The sequence below is a fragment of the Eublepharis macularius genome, chromosome 8 (assembly GCF_028583425.1).
Source record: "Eublepharis macularius isolate TG4126 chromosome 8, MPM_Emac_v1.0, whole genome shotgun sequence".
In the NCBI taxonomy this organism is placed as follows: Eukaryota; Metazoa; Chordata; class Lepidosauria; order Squamata; family Eublepharidae; genus Eublepharis; species Eublepharis macularius.
Window position 1 is genome coordinate 37,261,356 of NC_072797.1, and position 18,753 is coordinate 37,280,108.

At 43.4% G+C, this 18,753-nt stretch overlaps 1 protein-coding gene across 2 annotated transcripts in view; it reads left to right on the forward strand.

Moving 5' to 3' along the window:
* LOC129335200 (microtubule-associated serine/threonine-protein kinase 4-like) overlaps positions 1-18,753 on the forward strand; it is a 325,787-nt gene that overhangs the window by 212,450 nt on the left and 94,584 nt on the right. The window lies entirely within an intron of this gene.

The following is an 18,753-nucleotide window of genomic DNA, read 5'->3' on the forward strand; positions in this document are numbered from 1 at the left end:
TTTAGCAGTATATGTATATATGATACAAAGTTTTGGCACTGATTTATAATTCTACTAAGCTGAACCAGTCCCAACTGTGTGTCAGACCACCTGGTGCATGCGGGGTGTCCACGCTCTCTGCCAGCATGTGGACACTAAGCCATCTGGTCGTTGGCCCTTGGCACACGAGGATCATGCGCAGTCATGGGTCTGGTGGTAGCCAATCCAGGCAGCTTGGGCAATTCATCAAGGGGCAGTCTAGCGGAGGTTGGCGGGTTGCCAGGTCCAGGTTGGGAAATTCCTGGAGGGGGCGGCATTTGAGGAGTGGAGGCTCCTCACTGCGGTAAAATGCCATAGAGTTCACCCTTCACAGCAGCCATTTCCTTCAGGGGAACTGATCTCTGTTGCTTGGGGATCCGTTGTAGTTCTGGGAGATCTGCAGCCACCACCTGGAGACTGACAACCCTAATCAGACCCCAGGTTCCGGAGAGGCAGGTGGGAGGGGCAGGTTCTCCAATGAGTGATGGGAACATGCATTGAAATCCAAACAAGAAGCCAGAAGGCCGATTGGAGGCGAGGGGATTGAAAAGCACCCACAGATTTGCAGCCGCTCCTCACGCCAGATTTCCCAAGTCCATCCGTGTTCTGCAAACAGTGGAAAGGAAGATGGTCCAGCCTCCTGGAAGGAGATGCCCGGAGATCTCAAGATGTCACTTCACATCCCCCACCTTCTGGCAGCAACTCCATCCTTCCCTCGCATGCAGCACTTACCTGCAATTCCCACCCCACTGCCTGAAGTTACATTGAGGGGAGGAAGGGGGCAGTGATCCTGGATGGGGCGCTACTTGACACCTGCTCCTCCTGGCAGCAGAGCCCACCCCATCCATCTCTGCCCTGAGCTGGGAAACATTCTGATGGGGAGCTGGGGGGGGGCAGCTACTCAGTGTCAGGCAAGCAAGAAAACACAGCAGTTTGTTGTTTTTCAACACGTTTTATTAAACTGGAAAAAGTGCCAATGTCCCTCAGCTGGGAAGGGAGCCAGGGCAGTTTGCACAGCCCTTGTTCTGTGCTCCCAGGGGCGAGGCTGAGATGTGGGCTGCCTTGGGAAACTGCCCCCTGGGCTGGACCTGAATGGCAATCGTGGGGGATTATGGGGGAGGGCTGAAACAGACATGCTCCGTGGTCTCCCAGATGAGTTGTGACATGCCTGCAAGGGAAAGAGACACATGTGTTGCAAGTGACCCAGCCTGGTCCATGTCTGAAGCCAAGCCCAATTTGCAACATCTGGGAAGATGCCCGTAGTTGAAAGCAGCAGCTGCAGCCTCACAGGTGCAGCTAGTGACCAGATGATGCATGACCCTCTGGCGAGGAAGTGCTCTGCCTTGGGATTATCTTATTCTGTGAGGGGGAAAGTCAACAGGGTGTTAAGAACACCCAGTCAACCTGACCCGTGGCTGAAGGAGTCTGAACAGAGCACCCAGATGGGTAGCCGGTGAGCCCCCCCCCCCCATGGCTGTGTCAAGTGTAGTCTTCTGAGCAACTGTCTATGGCAGGCAGGGGCTGCTGCCACCACTCCCTTCCCCGTTGAGCATCACCTGCACAGGTGGGCCATCAGGAGAGGGCAGGTGAGGGGGCAGCTGACATGGCAGCTGACGGGTTAGCCACCCCCCATCTCCTTCTTAACTGTAAGTGCTCCCTCACTCCTTACTGAACTGGAACTTCAGAGACAGATAACCTGCAAGGAGACTTGAGTGGTTATTGTTAGTTAGCCAGACATTCTGGACTTTGCCCTTCTTCCCTTGAGCAAGTGCAAAGTTCTCCCAGTTTTCCCACTAAGTCCCCCCAGTGCACTCAGGGCCTGCCACCGTGAGTACCCACTTCCCCGTATTGCACACAAAGTTCCCGCGGCAGGAGGCTGATGGTCAGAGCCTCCGGCTGCGTGCTCACCTACCTAAGGTCATGAGCTTTGCAGCTGAAGGTTTTGGAGGGTGCATACGCAGGTGATTGGGTGCGAGGACGGGGGATCGTTCACCCCGGAAGCGCACATGGGTTGGCCCCCATGGTAGTTCCCATCCTGTGCTCCTTTGGGCTGCAGAGGTGGGGCGGGGCGCCAGGAGAGGGGCTCGAGTTTTCCAGCTCAATGGGCGCCTATGGGCTACACCTCCTTTTTTTGTGGCGTAACTTTCCACCGCTGCAGGGGGCGTTCCTGGGCCTGGAGTGGCTTTGGAAGTGGACTAACTCGTGGCCCGCCCCTTGCCTCACCCCCTCCAGTGCTGGCGTGGGAACTTGCGCCACGCCCAGCCACCAAGCATTCACACTGGCGGCAACCCGTCTGCAGTAGTGCGCCTCGGGTGGGCACCAGTGGAAAGAGGTTTATGTCAACATGAGCCATTTACACCTGCGCAAGACTTAGTTCTCTCTCTGTGCACTTTCCACCCCCCTCTTAGGATTGAGCTGCTCAAGGCTATAATACTCTTTAGCAACTTAGCCACACAATCAGGCTACAAAGTGGGTACAAACCACAAACTAAACTCTAAATGAAAAGTACTCAGAGGTCAGTAGAAATCATGCATGTTCTTATATTGTATGCTCAAAAATATCAACATTTCAGTTCATACATTAAGTTACAAACTTGAGTGTAGACAAGCAATATGCAACTGGTATATTGACTGGGAATTCTCCTGTTAAAGTCTACTGTGCTGATAATTTATAATAAAGTGGCATGTGCAAGACAGAATTAAATCACATCTTAAATACTGCTACTTACCACAAATGGTATAAACAATTGAAAAATGATACTATTCAATTTTTCTTATATTGCACAAGTCCATTTGTAAGATACTCAAACATTCACAATGAAGTCCCAAAGTCCATAGGCATTTGTCCTTATAATAATAGAGGTTTCACGGTGTAGAAAGAACGTATTAGCTAGTCATTCTGCTGCTGTAAATTGAACAGGCTGTGATAATACTCTTGTTCCAACAGGATGTCCCGTTTCAATATAAATCTTTATCAAAGAATCACAGTCTCTGTAATTAATTTAATACAATTAAAATAATACCACAATATAAAGTCTAAATCACATAAAATTTATAATACACATGTTGTTGTACTTACACATCCAAAGATATCATTCAAATATCCAGGTATGTTTAATTCTAAACCCATGTAATGCTGGGTGTATCGTGAATCATCCCAATTTCCTTCTAGTGATATCTATTAGGTCAGATGCCTCCCAAACAGAGATCTTAATCTCCAAAAAAAGACTGTTGTTTTAAAGAGAAAGTGATCCTTAATCATGGTATTAGTTCCTGGCTCAAATCTCATCTGTACCATGAAGCCACTATTTTTCTGCCATGGATGCTATTGGTTCATCAGTACTTTCAAGGGGGGAAATACAGAGTCATCTCAAAGTAGACTGACATTATAGCATAGCCATATAATGCTTGCTTATTTATCCAGAATAGCTTTTACTGATCAACCTGGCTTGGGACAATATTCATAGTGAGAATATATTTAGGAATTAGCTTTGCATGCACAGAGACAAGTGGAACATTATGCTTAAGGAACAAAAGCTTTTATGTTGCAATCAGCCCCTCAAGTTTGATAAAAAAGGGCAGGATGTAAATACCATCCTGATAAAGTTTAAATCATCCTAAAAACTTATTGTTTAAATGACCCTCTAGCAACCCTATATAGAATGTAAGAAGGGACACATTGGGAGATGTTGCAGCAGGAGGAAACATACTTAATTTATAGGAGCTTGAAGACCATAAGAATGGAAAGGAAGAACAGTTGTTCACCCTCCAGTCAGACATCCATTTGTGCATGGTAAATATTGAAGTAGATAATGCTGTTCAGGGTGGCTTACCTATATGTGGGTTTGGCAGGCTACAAATTCAGCACTAGTTTACCAGAAATCAGGCTACACTGAAAAGCAGACTGCTATATATGGCCTGTGACTAGGAGGTAGCCAACTGCTGTTTTCTATAAGCCCTCTGCAGAGTCCAATACCACTGTAATATTACTTGTAAAAATAAAATAATTTCTAGACTAATTGGACCTTTTACTAACACTGCTATTATTTAAGAAATGTAAATACTGCTTCTACAGAGTCCTGCTTGAAATAGAATACAAATAAAAACAATACAGTTTGATGTATTGTCGAAGGCTTTCACGGCCGGAGAACAATGGTTGTTGTGGGTTTTCCGGGCTGTATTGCCGTGGTCTTGGCATTGTAGTTCCTGACGTTTCGCCAGCAGCTGTGGCTGGCATCTTCAGAGGTGTAGCACCGAAAGACAGAGATCTCTCAGTGACACAGTGTGGAAAAGATGTTGGCAGGTCATTTATATCTACTCAGGAGGGGTGGGGTTGAGCTGAGTCATCCTGTAAGAGTTTCCCAGGGTGTGGAATGCTAATGGTGGGAGGCTTCACTGTATCCTGAGGAGGTTCTTTTGCATATGGATTGGTGCTTGATGTGCTAATCTTCTCTGCAGGGCTATTGTCGGGTGTAGAGTGTTTTGTTAGCCTGGTGTTTTTCAGAACTGGAAACCATGCTCTGTTCATTCTTAAGGTTTCTTCTTTCCTGTTGAAGTTTTGCTTATGCTTGTGAATTTCAATGGCTTCCCTGTGCAGTCTGACAAAGTAGTTGGAAGTGTTGTCCAGTATTTTGGTGTCCTGGAATAAGATACTGTGCCCTGTTTGAGTTAGGCTATGTTCAGCCACTGCTGATTTTTCAGGTTGTCCAAGTCTGCAGTGTATTTCATGTTCTTTTATTCTTGTCTGGATGCTATGCTTTGTGGTCCCGATGTACACTTGTCCACAGCTGCAGGGCATACGGTATACTCCTGCAGAGGTGAGGGGGTCTCTACTGTCTTTTGCTGATCGTAGCATCTGTTGTATTTTTCGGGTGGGTCTGAATACTGCTTGAAGGTTATGCTTTTTCATAAGCTTTCCCATCTGATCAGTAATTCCTTTGATATATGGCAAAAACACTTTTCCTGTAGGAGACTGTTTTTCTTTGATTGTTTGATTCATCCTGGGTTTGATTGCTCTTCGGATTTCATTTCTGGAGTAGCCATTTGCCTGAAGTGTGTGCTTTAGATGATTAATTTCCTCACTGAGAAAGTGCGGCTCACATATCCGTCTTGCACGATCCACTAATGTTTTCATTATGCCTCTTTTCTGTCGGGGGTGGTGATTGGAGTTTTTGCGCAAGTACCGATCAGTGTGAGTTGGTTTCCTGTAGACCTTGTGACCTAACTGAAAGTTTGCTTTGCGGATGACCAAGGTATCCAGGAATGGGAGTTTTCCCTCAATTTCTTTCTCCATTGTGAATTGTATGTTCAGGTGGATGTTGTTGAGATGATTCAAAACCCCCATCAATTCTTCCTCCCCATGGCTCCAAATGATAAATGTATCATCCACAAACCGAAACCATACACTAGGTTTGTGGGGTGCTGATTCTAGAGCTGTTTTTTCAAAATGTTCCATGTAGAAGTTGGCTATAACTGGGCTGAGAGGGCTCCCCATGGCCACCCCATCCATCTGTTCATAGAATTCGTTATCCCATTGGAAGTAACTGGTTGTCAGACAATGATGGAATAAGGCTGTTACATCCTCTGGAAAAATCTGATTAATAAGTGCAATAGTGTCTTTTACTGGAACCTTGGTAAACAGGGATACAACATCAATACTGACAAGTATGTCTTGTGGATTGAGTTTCAGAGAACTGATTTTGTTGATGAAATCTGCTGAATCTTTGATGTAAGATGAGGTTTTTCCGATGTGGTCCTGCAGGAGATCGGCCAGATGTCTAGCTAATTCATATGTCAGTGAACCAATGGCACTCACAATGGGTCGGAGTGGGACTGAATCCTTATGTATTTTAGGGAGTCCATATAGTCTAGGTGGCTGTGCTTCTGTCTTGCATAGTTTTCTGTGTGTGTCGGGATGTAGTGAGGAAGAGACCCCCTCACCTCTGCAGGAGTATACCGTATACCCTGCAGCTGTGGACAAGTGTACATCGGGACCACAAAGCGTAGCATCCAGACAAGAATAAAAGAACATGAAAGACGCTGCAGACTTGGACAACCTGAAAAATCAGCAGTGGCTGAACATAGCCTAACACAAACAGGGCACAGTATCTTATTCCAGGACACCAAAATACTGGACAACACTTCCAACTACTTGCATAGTTTTCTGTGTGTGTCGGGATGTAGTGAGGAATTCTTGATCAGCGCATAGAACGAATTCTCTAGAGCCAAGTTAACCCTCACATAGAAAGGTGGACTGAAGCAATGTTAAACCTTACAGTTAAAGAAGGACTTGGCTTTAACAAGTACATGCAAAATATTAATATTCATTTCCTAATATTTGTTATTATTATTTTATTAAGGGTGCACCATCTATTTTTGTTAGGCCTGTGTTCTACCAAATATTTATTTTACTTTAAATGTAACTTTGTTTTAATGTTATTTTGGATTTTTTTAAAGTATATTTTCTGGCGCAGTAACTTTCACAAAATGTGAAGAACTTTTAGCCAATCCAGAACTTCTTTACATCTGGGTTTTGTTTATATGCCAAATGTATATACTAGATAGTATTTGAGCTTCTTAGAAATGCGATGTACTTGTGTCCAAAAGAAATTATTACAAAAGTGAAGAGTTTTTAGGGTTGCCAGGCAAAGTGTGGCAACCAGTCGGAAGGTTGGGTAGGTGAGAGTATTGATGTGTGTGTGTGTGTGTGTGTGTGTGTGTGTGTGTGTGTGTGTGTGTTTGACAGCGGTAACATCACTATGTTAGTTTTAGGAACAACCAAATTTGCCACAGCATTTCCAGCAGTTTCTAGACCTATCCTTTATCACTTTCATGTTGTACCCAGAAGTGCAGTACTGGCACAGAGGTTGGCATTTTTATTTTTCTGCTGCTGTTTGGAGCAGCAGCAGGCAACAGCAGTGATTAGCTGAGAGGCCTCCCGCCATAATGGGAGACTGTGCAACTCTTTTCCAGCCACAAGGAGTTATGAGGCACATTTTTGGTGGCAAGAGTTCATAGAGTAGAGTCCATTTTTTCAGATGTTTTTTCTATATTAAGCATAGTTTAATATTGCAAAAAGATGCCAAATTTATGTACTAGCATCTCAAGATAAAAGGACCTCTAAGCAGGGCCAGGAAATGATTTGTAGAAGTGGTGGTGCTCCTTTCTGTCAGTTCTTCTTTCACCACTATCAGGAGAACACCTTTAACATTTTGCTCCTCTCATACTTACCTCAGCATTCATTTTTCTCCTCACAGAGTTTATCCTAATTTTTCTTCTACTTTCCGATCTTTCAACCTCTCTTGACTTAAAAAGAGGGAAGAGAAGAGAATGCTCTTTTTGGTTCACATATCCTCCCCCCTTCTTCCATGATCACAGAAGAGGTATAGGTCTGCTACAGACCAGGCTCCCATTCTGCTCCGGTGGTCAGAGAAGGTATGAAGCTCAACTCATGGGATGCAAGTGCTATTCCTCTGCAGCCTTGATCTTCCATATTGTTAACTATCAAGCAATCATGGGCTCCTACAATCTTTTCCTCTGGGAAAATATTACTTCCTACTTAGGCTTTTTATCGGAAGATTGTCATTACTTTGACAACGTACTGCAGATGGAAGCAATGAAGTTGTCAGATCAACTGATGACAGTTGCTAAGAATACAGCCAACACTGTAGCTTGGGCCATGGCCTCTGGTATTCTGTTTCAACAACAATCCTGGCTCAAGTTGACAGCTGTGCCCCAGGACACCAAAAATAAAATTGAGCATTTTTCGTTCCAGGATACTCGGTTGTGTTTGCCTCTAAGACTGTCAGTTCTCTTTCTCAAATCAAGAAGAACCATCAAACTGCTAAATATGTGGGGATAATTGCTTATCCTCAACAACAATAGTGACAGTGATTGTCTACCCACTATTTGGAGCAGCACTCTCACTATCCTCCTTCCAGATATTTTCACCAACTTTACCAGCAGTAGAGACGTTATGCACCATCTCAAACTCTGCCTAGAAAGAGCACTTCCAAGCAGAGGTCAAAGCAACCCCAGAAGGAATTCTCTTGGACTGCTTAGATGCTCAAATATCTCTTTTGACTAGAGGATTGACTAGAGGATTGGAACGCTTTCATTCTTCAGTAGATTGGTTCCATTTGCAACTCAGTGGGAGATGATCTACAATGACTCTTGTATACTTTCCATTATCAAATTTGGCTACCATCTGCATTTTATGGAACTTCTGGTATTGACCCTTCCTCCTTCAAGACCAGTTCATTGTTCCAGTGCATTACAGAATGCTTTGAACGATCTGTTAACTAAGGGGGCAATTCAGTCTGTTCCTGCCTCTAAAAATCTTCTAACCAGAGAATCTCACTAAAACCAATATCAAATTAGAGAATCCCAGCAGAATCAAACTGAATCAAAGGGCACCATTACAAGTTCAACAGACCCAGTGTCACTCAAAGATGCCAGTGAGAACCCAGGGCCAATGCAAGCCCAACGGAACCAATGTCAAACTAGAGAATCCCAGCATGCAACCAGCAAGGCAGTAATACCAAGGCAGCAGCCAAACCTGTCAGTGGCAGATGGCAAGCAAGCAAAACAGACACAGTCATACACACACAATAATGCTGCTTTCCTCTCCCTCCTGTTGCCTGGGAAGCCTGCAATAGTGTCTGTGTGTGTGTGTGGGGGGGGGGGGGCTAGCTGTTGCAATTTTTAGAATGTGATTCCTGGATATCCCAAGATATATCTGGATAATTTGGGAATGTAAATACTGGTTTATCTGAATATATCTGAATATGCTGGATATATTTGGATATTCTCGAATAATTCCAAATAGTTATTTTTTCGGGTATATCATTGGTATTCCTTGCACTCCCCTAATACACACAATATATTATAGGATGCCTGATTAAGCACTAAATAATCCTAAAGGGGAGAAAGAAGAAGAAGAAAAGTTATTTAATTATTGTGTGTGTATCTGTTAGTTAAAAAAAACCCCTCAAATTCTAAAAATTAATAAAGGTAAAATTAAACTACTAAGTCAAAAAATATGTAGAGAGTCTGCACTCAAATTAGAGTAGATGATAATTTTTCAGTAGTCCAGTTGTCTAAGAGCTATTCAAGATTTTTTTAGTTCTAGCTATATAAAAGGCCAATTCCAAAACTACAGAACAAATTTAATTAAAAAGAATACGCCATATTTATAAGCCATATCAGGATAAATCATATCAAGAATGGTATGTATAACAATAACAACATTTGATTTATATACCACCCTTCAGAACAACTTAACACCCACTCAGAGCAGTTTACAACGCATGTTGTTATTATCCCCACAACAATCACCCTCTGAGGTGGGTGGGGCTGAGAGAGCTCTGGAGATCTGTTACTGACCCAAGGTCATCCAGCTGGCTTCAAGTGAAGGAGTGGGGAATCAAACAAACACACACACACACAGTAAAGTGGGAGGGAGGTGATGCAATACAGCAAAAAAAAATTACTATCACCTGAATAGAAGTTCCATCTTCCATTTCAGATATCCCACAATTCCCCAGGATACATAGAGCCCAATCTCTTAAACTGGCAAATATTTCTACCCCGTTCACATCATCTGTTTCATCATTCAAACTGTATGGGCCTTCAATGTAAAACTCTAGAACATCTCTCTCTTCTTCACAAGCTGGTACATCTGCTGACCAGGCACCTGGAAATAACCTGGGACAGAAGTTCCAATTCCCTTCATTTTTTGCACTGCATCTCTCATGATTCTCCTGAATATGGTGGTCCATTTTTAAACTCCCATCTTCATTTTATGATGAATTATGCAAACCATAGAGAACCTTGGCTTCTGTTGCAAATTGCATTGGAAGTGGTGGTTTTTGGAGACAATGTGGGCCAGGGTGTTCAGATTTCCCTTGGACACTGCAATTTCCAAGATGATCCTGAAGCTTGTGGCCAATTTTAAGACTCCTAGCATTATTTTTCTGAAGATTTTTAAAAATCAAGTCAGCAGCTATCATTATAAGCCCGTTTTATAGACTAATGTTTTCTTTATTTGCACTGAAAAGAACATCTTCTGGTGAATCTTTAACTGAACTCTGTCACCTTCTAGGTGATACGTAGTGAATCGTGGTTTTGTAAATCTTCAGCCACTCATACACTGTTATACAGAAATCATCTGGCAGTTTCTTGAAAAGTTGTTTTTTTGGTGGAGCAAGCATACCTAACTCATACCTTAGAAATTATAATTTCTTGGATATCACCTGCATTATAACATTCCTGATTTAATCACAGCATGTTCTATAAACTACTAAAAGAGGTCATTACAGTGCTTGTATGATCTGTGCCTATGATACTAAAATGCCAAGGGACACTTAAGGTAGTTGTCAAATAGTGACAACAAGGTTTGTGACTGTCCTATCAGTGTATTATTTATCTGGAATTTAAAAGAGCAATTATAATGAATCTCTAAATCCCTCAGCATTAATACATTGTCAGTGCATCAGAAACTCTTGTTTTTATAAATAGACAGGTTTTAAAATACTATAACAATTATGATATTTAATCGGTATACGATTTTTGGTTCTTGGCTTTGTGGCAGAGATACACATTTTCTAAAGCTAATTATTCTCAACACTAAATATATATGTAATGAGGATCTGTATTTATTGCCATTAAATACTGTATTGTTTTGAAATGCTGATTATTTTTGTTCAGTGTTAACGTGTCCCTGGAGATCATAGTATTAATTATCTTTTTAATACCTGACCCCAGCAATCAGGTTTTCTTTATCAGGCCAGAAATGACAGTAGTAGACTCAACCAGCATATCCTAAAACTAAAACATGCAACAGCCAGGAAATCCCTGGGAATAGCAGGGTCTGAGTAATAAGCAGGCACTGCACATATGGGCAGAGAATTAACTGCTGCTAGTTATCCTTTAGAAGCCTCTCAGGCATTGACTTGCAGATGGGTGAATGAGTGCTGAGAGAAATGCTGTGAGTGATGAAGGTCATACATAGGACTTCAGTTGTAATCTTTCTTGCTTTTCTGGAATGCCACACCTAAAATCCACAGCAGTAGAATTCCTTTCCCTATTTTTCTTGGGTTTTCTTGCTTGCTTGATGACTCTTAGAATTGTTTGATTTCCTTAAAAAATTAGTTCAGTTTGCAGTAAAATTTCAGATTGCATTTCTAAAGAAATGTCTGAGTGTTAACTGTGGTTTAGGCTTAATTCATTTGGGAAAGAATTTAGGGGAAGGGTCTCAGAAGCTGTTAATTCTCTACTTTTTGGGTGACATCAATGGCATTTAAGGTATCTCTCTTCAAAGCAAGAATGGTACAAAATAAGACTGAAAACATTTTAGTTTCCCTTTTCATGTAAAAATTAGGAACAGAAAGTTGAGTGAATTTTAAGACTTAGGCTACATCTAGTTCCTGGTAGAATAATTTTCTACAAAGAACCAATATGTGGTCAAAGAAGAGATATTTTGCTGTTAAAAATGTTTTCTTAACGGTAGGCCTTTTTTGCTGTTTAAAAAGTGCTTTCTTCCTAATATCATTGCTACCATTTTTCTATTTAGAGACCTTCTATAATCATGATCTTTTTATATATGAAATCTAAGTAATGTCTCCCATTTTCCAACTCCTCAAATGTATTCAGCAACTTGGTAACCTATTTGACTAAAAAACAGCATCTTAATGGAGAGCTGCTTCTTATGGGAAGAGGTAAGAGTCTCAACCCTTGCTTCATTTCAGAACTGTAGAGGTCTGTATTCTGATTGGTTTTAGGCACCATCAGAGTGGTTCTCCCAGTCTCAGAAGCAGGCACTATACTGCTATAAATTCCAGCAACAAGGAACTTCTGAATGCATTTGAGTTCTCTCACACTGTGACTAACTATGTCTCAGTCTAATCACTTGTTTTGTGGAGGATGCATTGCAAGAGCGGAGGGGGTTTATATAATTGCCCATCCCAAAAAATGGAACTCAGTGTAAAAAGGAGTGTTAGTCTACTGATCACATTGCACCATCTTGGTTCAGAAAGAGTGTGTTTTCTCCTGCTTATTGCTATATTGCAAGAATGAAAAATCTTTGCTGCCTTGATCAAGTTTTCAAAGTCTATAACTAAACCAATAAAAAATGAAAATACAAAATTATTCAGGTTGGTAAAAACCCAGGCTTTTTGTGAAGAGCTCCCAGAGGAACTCTTGAAATTGAACAGGCAACAGTGTTGGAAGGTATTGCATGTTGCAACAGAAAACTCCAAGTTTAAATATATGTTGATGGGATATTAACTAATTGAGACGGAAAGAGGCTTTGGAGTCATGGTGGATAACATAGTGGGTCTGTTGATTACAAGGTTGACTCAGCATGTGGCTGCAGTGAAAAAGGCAAACTCCATTTTGAGTGATACCAGAAAATGAATCAAAAATCAGGTGGCCAAAATTGTAATATATAGTTCATCATTGGTCTTCCTGTGCAGTCCCACATGGGACTGCTCGTGCACAGGCCTGCCGATTTCGGAGATTTTCTAGCTTAAAACCAATAGGGGGTGCCCTTGCCTCCAAGCACGCATGCGTGGCCGCTTTCCAGCCTAAAGCGACCCTCTAAGAGACGGGGTGTCCCTGCTTACCCTCAGTTCCTCTTTCGCCGCCATTGCAGGAGGTTCTAGCGTCAACGTTGTCTTGGAAAGCGTTCCTCATTTGCTAGCATGTCGGACAAAGCATTATTCAAGAGATGTGAAAATGACTTGGTCAGATGGCCACTCTAATTGTCTGTCTAGGTGAGATACATAATACCCAGGCATGTAAGCATTGCCATACCTTTATGCCCAAGGCAAGGGCAGAATGAGCGGGCAGATTGCAAGCCTCCCTCTTGCAGAGAACCATGGCGGCCACAGATCCCCCTGCAAAGGCAAAGACACTCGCCTCATCTGGTGTCTCCGACCACTCTACAAGACCTAGCAGGTCAAACCCCCTGTGCAGTGGGTTGAAAACTCCGTGCAGCCGAGCCTTGCCTTCACATTTGGAGTCTCAAGCTCCACCGGAACCATCAACCTCGGATCCAAATGCCCAACCGACCTGGAGCACATTAGAAACATCAATTCCGGCCCCCTTGTCGGATCCGATCCCATCAGGATCGAAGACACCTTGGAGTCGAACTCCATCGACCTCGATTGAAGTGACTTCCATTCTGGCTTCGACCCAGCCTTCCGCGTGGTCTCCTTGTATCCAACCCAAGCAGCCTTTGGAACCAAAGGAACAGGAGGTGGCTTTGGAATGGAGACCCCCATCCAGCTCCGACCCGAAGAAGAAGAAGTGCCATGGGTCCAAAGTAGACAAGGTGACTACAGAGCTGCCCACCTGTCAGTGATCCTGGACAAAGATCTGGTTCTGAACCTCTGAGGAAGAGATGACTCGAGTTCGAGTCACCGTCCCCCTTGGATCGAAGCGCCTCTACTTCTTCTAGAGGTTGGATAGAAGATGATGTAATTATCCTTGATCGCCCTCCCACACCAACAGGACTTTCCAGGTCACTCTCAAACAACTCCTGGACCTCTCGATCTTCGCGGGAGAAAGGCGAGCTTCCTCAGAAGAGAGTGGAAACCCACTACGCACGTCATGGAGGACACTATACCACAGAACGTTGGCATGGAGATTGTGCACCTTCCGGTCACCCAGACTCTGGGAGATATTCTCTCCCCAGAGATCATTCCTTGTCACCTCTGTTGAGGGCTTATCCCGTTACAAGCTCAAGATTGCTTTCTGAGGGAGACAATGGAGATACCTACCTTCCTCGATCCAGTCCTAGCCCTGTCAGAACCTTCACCTAACGAGGCAGTTGGGTCATGGGAAGAGGCGTTGCCTACAGATGATTTTTGGGCTTACTCCTGTGCATGGCCAAGACACTTGATATTGATATTTCATCTGCCTAACCTAGATCCAAGGATAAAATATTACAGTATATTTATTCCGGATCTGCGACCAATGTTGCCTTCCCTGTCATCGAAGTCTTAATTGAAATTATGACCAATATGAATCTGAGACCAGCATCTACGCTGGCAATGAACAAGAAGTTCGAGAGCCTTTACAAAACCAGAGATGAACTCTGTCCCTATTTATCTCTGCACCCTCCACCTTCCTCCTTGGCGACCGAGGAGATGCAAACAAAAACGCGTCAGGGATCCCACTCTGCCCCCTTGGATAGAAGATATTGGATTCCATAGGCAGAAAAATATATACTTTGGCTGCATTCAACATCAAGATTGCTAATTACTCAGCTATAATGGTGGCGTACCAACTACTGCTCTGGAACAAGGCTGCAACTTTCATCCCCAAATTACCAGAGGATCAACGAGTTTACCTCAAAGTGATTCAGGAGGAAGCAGTTTGTTCAACTCGACCCCAGATTAACACCAGTTGTAATGTGGCTGACACATCATCTAGAGCACTACTGTCTGCTGTTGTGCTCCGTAGATATGCTTGGCTGCGAGCCATGGCTTTACCCACGGAAACCAGAAACAAAGTGGAAGATCTCCCCTTCGAAGGGAAGACTGTTTTTCGAAAAGGCAGATGAATATTTGTCGCAATTCCCACAACAACAACAATCGACTAGGAGACCCCAGTACAAATATTTCTCGAGAAGCCGCTCACAGTGTTTCCACCTTTATCAAGGGTTGTTATCAGCCCCATTGTTCCTACCAGAGTCCTCAACCTTTCTCGAGAAGGAAGCAGAATAATAGAAATAAGCATGGCTCACAACAACAGCATTCAAAAGAGCAGCCCCAGTCTCAGAAGTAATTCTGTCTATTGCAGGGTACAGATCCCAAGTTGGAGGATAGGTTAAGGTCCTTTTATTCAGAGTGGCTTAAAGTTACCTCTGACAGTTGGGTTCTTGACATTGTTTATTCTAGATATAAAATTGAGTTCCTAAACTTGCCCTGTCTGCGACTTCCTAATTTTGCCTACTCAGTGTCTCATTCGGGGGTGCATGTGGAACTAAAAGCCCTTTTAGCTAAAGGGGCAATTGAGGAGGTAACAGATCAGGCCTCAAGATGGGGGTTTTACTCCAACCTCTTTGTGGTGGAGAAGAAGGATGGGGGTCTTAGGCCCATCCTGGATCTCCAGGATTTGAACAAGTCAGTAGTGACACATAAATTCCATATGACCACTTTGCAGACGGTTATGGCGCTAATGCCCTTGCAGTCATGATTTGCAGTCTTGGACCTCAAAGACACATACTTCCATATTTCCATATTGCCAGAACAGAAAAAGGTTTTGCGATTCACATATAATAGACGCATTTTCTAGTGCTGTGTTCTCCCCTTTGAACGATCAATTGCACCTAGAGTTGTCACTAAGTGTGTTGCAGTCATTGTAGCCTACCTTAGAACCCGGGATTGTTGCATTTATCCCTATTTAAATGATTGGCTCATCACTGGTCATTATGCGGAGGATGTGACTAAGCAGATCTAAATCATACTGTCCACTTGTTTAAACCTTGTTTTCTTCATGAACCAAAAGGAGTCAAACTCAACACCTTCTAGAGTAGTACAGTTTATAGTGGCTGTACTAGATGGAGCCCAAAACAAGGGTTTCTTACCTGTGGAAAGAATACATAAAATTAAGGGGTTGACAAACAAGTTTAAACATTGTGGATTCCAATCCGCCAAAGATATCCAGACCCTACTGGGCTGTATGGCTTCCACTACTGTGGTGGTGCCACTTGCTAGGTTACACATGTGACCCCTATAACTCTGGTTTAATTGAGTATTCTACACCAAGAGGGATGCGCAAAATAAGAAATTTAGCATCCATAGGAGGATCTTGAGCTCCTTAGATTGGTGGCTGAATGAGGCTAATCTTCTTGAGGTTATTTCCTTCGGTCACCCAAATACTGATATCACCATCACTACTGACGCATCCAACCTTGGTTGGGGAGTGCACTGTAATGGGTCTTATGCACATGAGTTGTGGGACGTGACTGAATGGAAGTCTCATATTAATCTATTGGAACCGAGAGCAGTTTTGTATGCCTTGACTTCATTTGCAGATGCAGTAAGAGGCAAAACCGTCTTGATACTCAACAGACAACACAACCACCATGTTTTATTTAAAGAAACAGGGGGACATGGCATCAAACACTGTGCAGAGAAGCCATAAAGATTTGGACCTGGGCCATGGACAATGCGGTGTGCTTCAAGTGGTGCATATATCAGGTGTATATATATCAGGACCACCTGAGCAGACTGTGGGGGGGGGGCAACCACGAATGGTCCTTAAAAGATTCATATTTAGAGCCCATTTTCATCAGGTGGGGTCTTCCGGAAATAGATTTGTTTGCTTCAGAGGAAAATCGAAAAGCCACTCACTTCTGTTCAAGAGGCAGTATAGGCCTCAGATCATTAGGAGACGCCTTCCAATTTCAGTGGTCCATCCATCTCCACTACATGTTTCTACCCATCCCTCTGCTAACCAGAGTAGTCAAAAAGATCCAGGCAGACAAAACATCAGCAATCATAATAGCTCCGTACTGGCTGAGACAACCTTGGTTTCACAGACTGATGAGGTTGCAGACTCAAATATACCACCTACCAAAAAAGCCAGATCTGCTGTCTTGGAGAGGGGTGTTACACCACAGCATAGACAAGCTCAGACTGACGGCATGGTTGATACTTCAGTAAACACCTTCTCACAGGGTGTGACTCATGTTCTGTGGAATGCCAAGCAGTTGTCTACCCGCCAGTTGTACAATCTGAAATAGGAAAAGTTCAGGGTTTGGGCTCAGGAGAGAGGGTTGGACCCTCTTGATGGTTCCCTTCCCGAAATATTAGACTTTCTGTTACACCTCAAAGAGAGGGGTTTATCCAATTCTTCTGTTAAAGTGTATCTAGTGGCAATATCTGCTTTTCACCCCCCTATAGATAAGAAGACAGTTTTCTCTCATTATCTTTCTAAATTAGTTCTGAGCGGTTTCAATAATTTATTTCCACCAGTTACGACTATAGTCCCACAGTGGTCTTTGCCTCTGGTTCTGACTAAACTCATGACCAAACCTTATGAACCCTTAGCCACATGCCACTTGACGCTATTATCGATGAAAGTAGCTCTTTTAGTAGCTGTCACCTTGGCGAGATGGGTCGGGGAATTGGCTGCCTTATGCAGTGAACCCCCCTGTTTAAAGATATGCTTGGAAAAGGTGGTACTCACGACAAAGGTTGACTTCCTGCTGAAAGTAGTTTCTAAGTTCCACTTGGCACAGAAAACAGTGCCAGTATTTTTCTGCAATCAGTCCACCGAGGCTGAGAACGCCCATCATACTCTAAATGTTAGGAGGGCGCTATTGTTTTATGTAGACCTTTGAGGGTGGATTCTCAACTTTTTGTTTGCTTTTCAGGCTCTAAGAAAGGGAGGATAGCTAGTCTTCAGACTTTAGCTAGGTGGGTTGTCCAGGCTATAATATGTGTTACAAAGCAGCTAACTTACCTTGTCCGTTGGAGGTCCACGCTCACTCCACTAGGTCCCAAGCTGCTTCTGCAGCACTGAAAAGAGGTGTCCCAGATCGACATCCGTAAAGCTGCAATGTGGGAAGCTGCTGACACCTTTGTCAAGCATTATGTGCTCAATAAAATCAGATATTTCCTTTAGGGATTTGAGAATATGATTCAAAGGTCTAATCATTAAGTTCAGCACGTCAGTTTGTTCAATAAAGTTTTTAGCTCTGTCACCATCCACCTCCTCCTTCTGTAGCAGTAAATCTTTTAGCTTTACATCCTTGCTGAATTGCTCCACATTAAGGGCGTAATTATCTAGGGAAACTGCAAGTTGTTTATTCACTACTCCCCTCTTTTCACTTCCTCTGTCAGGGCTCACTGCCAGGGAAGCCAGGGGAGCAAAAGAGTTTGAAACAGGTACAGCAAAGATATTTCCTGACTTCTGAGGGAAGAACTCCACAATTTTTGTTTGTTTAGTGGCTGGTAAGTAAGATACGTCTTCCTTATCTTCGTTATCTCGTGGGTGCTTTCCAGCCCCCATGATTCCTGGTCTGAGCTTCTGAACTTCTAGCCAGCACACCTCAGATTTATTGTTTTAAAGTTTTGGCCAAGGCTTCAGACAGTTCCCAACCACAATATAAACGAATCAGTTCAGTAATGAACTATGATAATGAGAATTCTAACCGGATACCAAGGGGAACTTTCAACAGCGTTACCTTGTCGTTGCCATCTTGAATCATTCCATTCGCATTATGCGCTCAATATCCTGGATAGGAAGGAGACACCAGTGGGCACAGCAGCCCTCCAGTCTATCTTCCTGTAATAGAACATCAGTTCCACCACCCAAGTAATTAAGCTTGTTAATCTCCCATGTGGGACTGCACAGGAAGACCGACGATGAAAAACAGCGTTGCACTTACCTGTAACTGTTGTTCATCTAGGTCTTCTGTGCAGGCACACATACCCTCCCTCCTTCCCTGCTAATGCTCTTCTATCTTACTTGAGAGTATGACAGCGAAAGAGAACTGAGGGTAAGCAGGGACGCCCCACCTCTTAGAGTGTCGTTTTAGGAAGGAAAGCAGCCACGCATGCGCGCTTAGAGGTGAGGGCGCCCCCTAGTAGTTTTAAGCTAGAAAATCTCCAAAATCATCAGTCCTGCGCGCACACAGTCCCATGTGTGCCTGCATGGAAGACCTAGATGAACAACAGTTACAGGTAAGTACAACACTGTTTTTCCATGGTATGGTGGTATT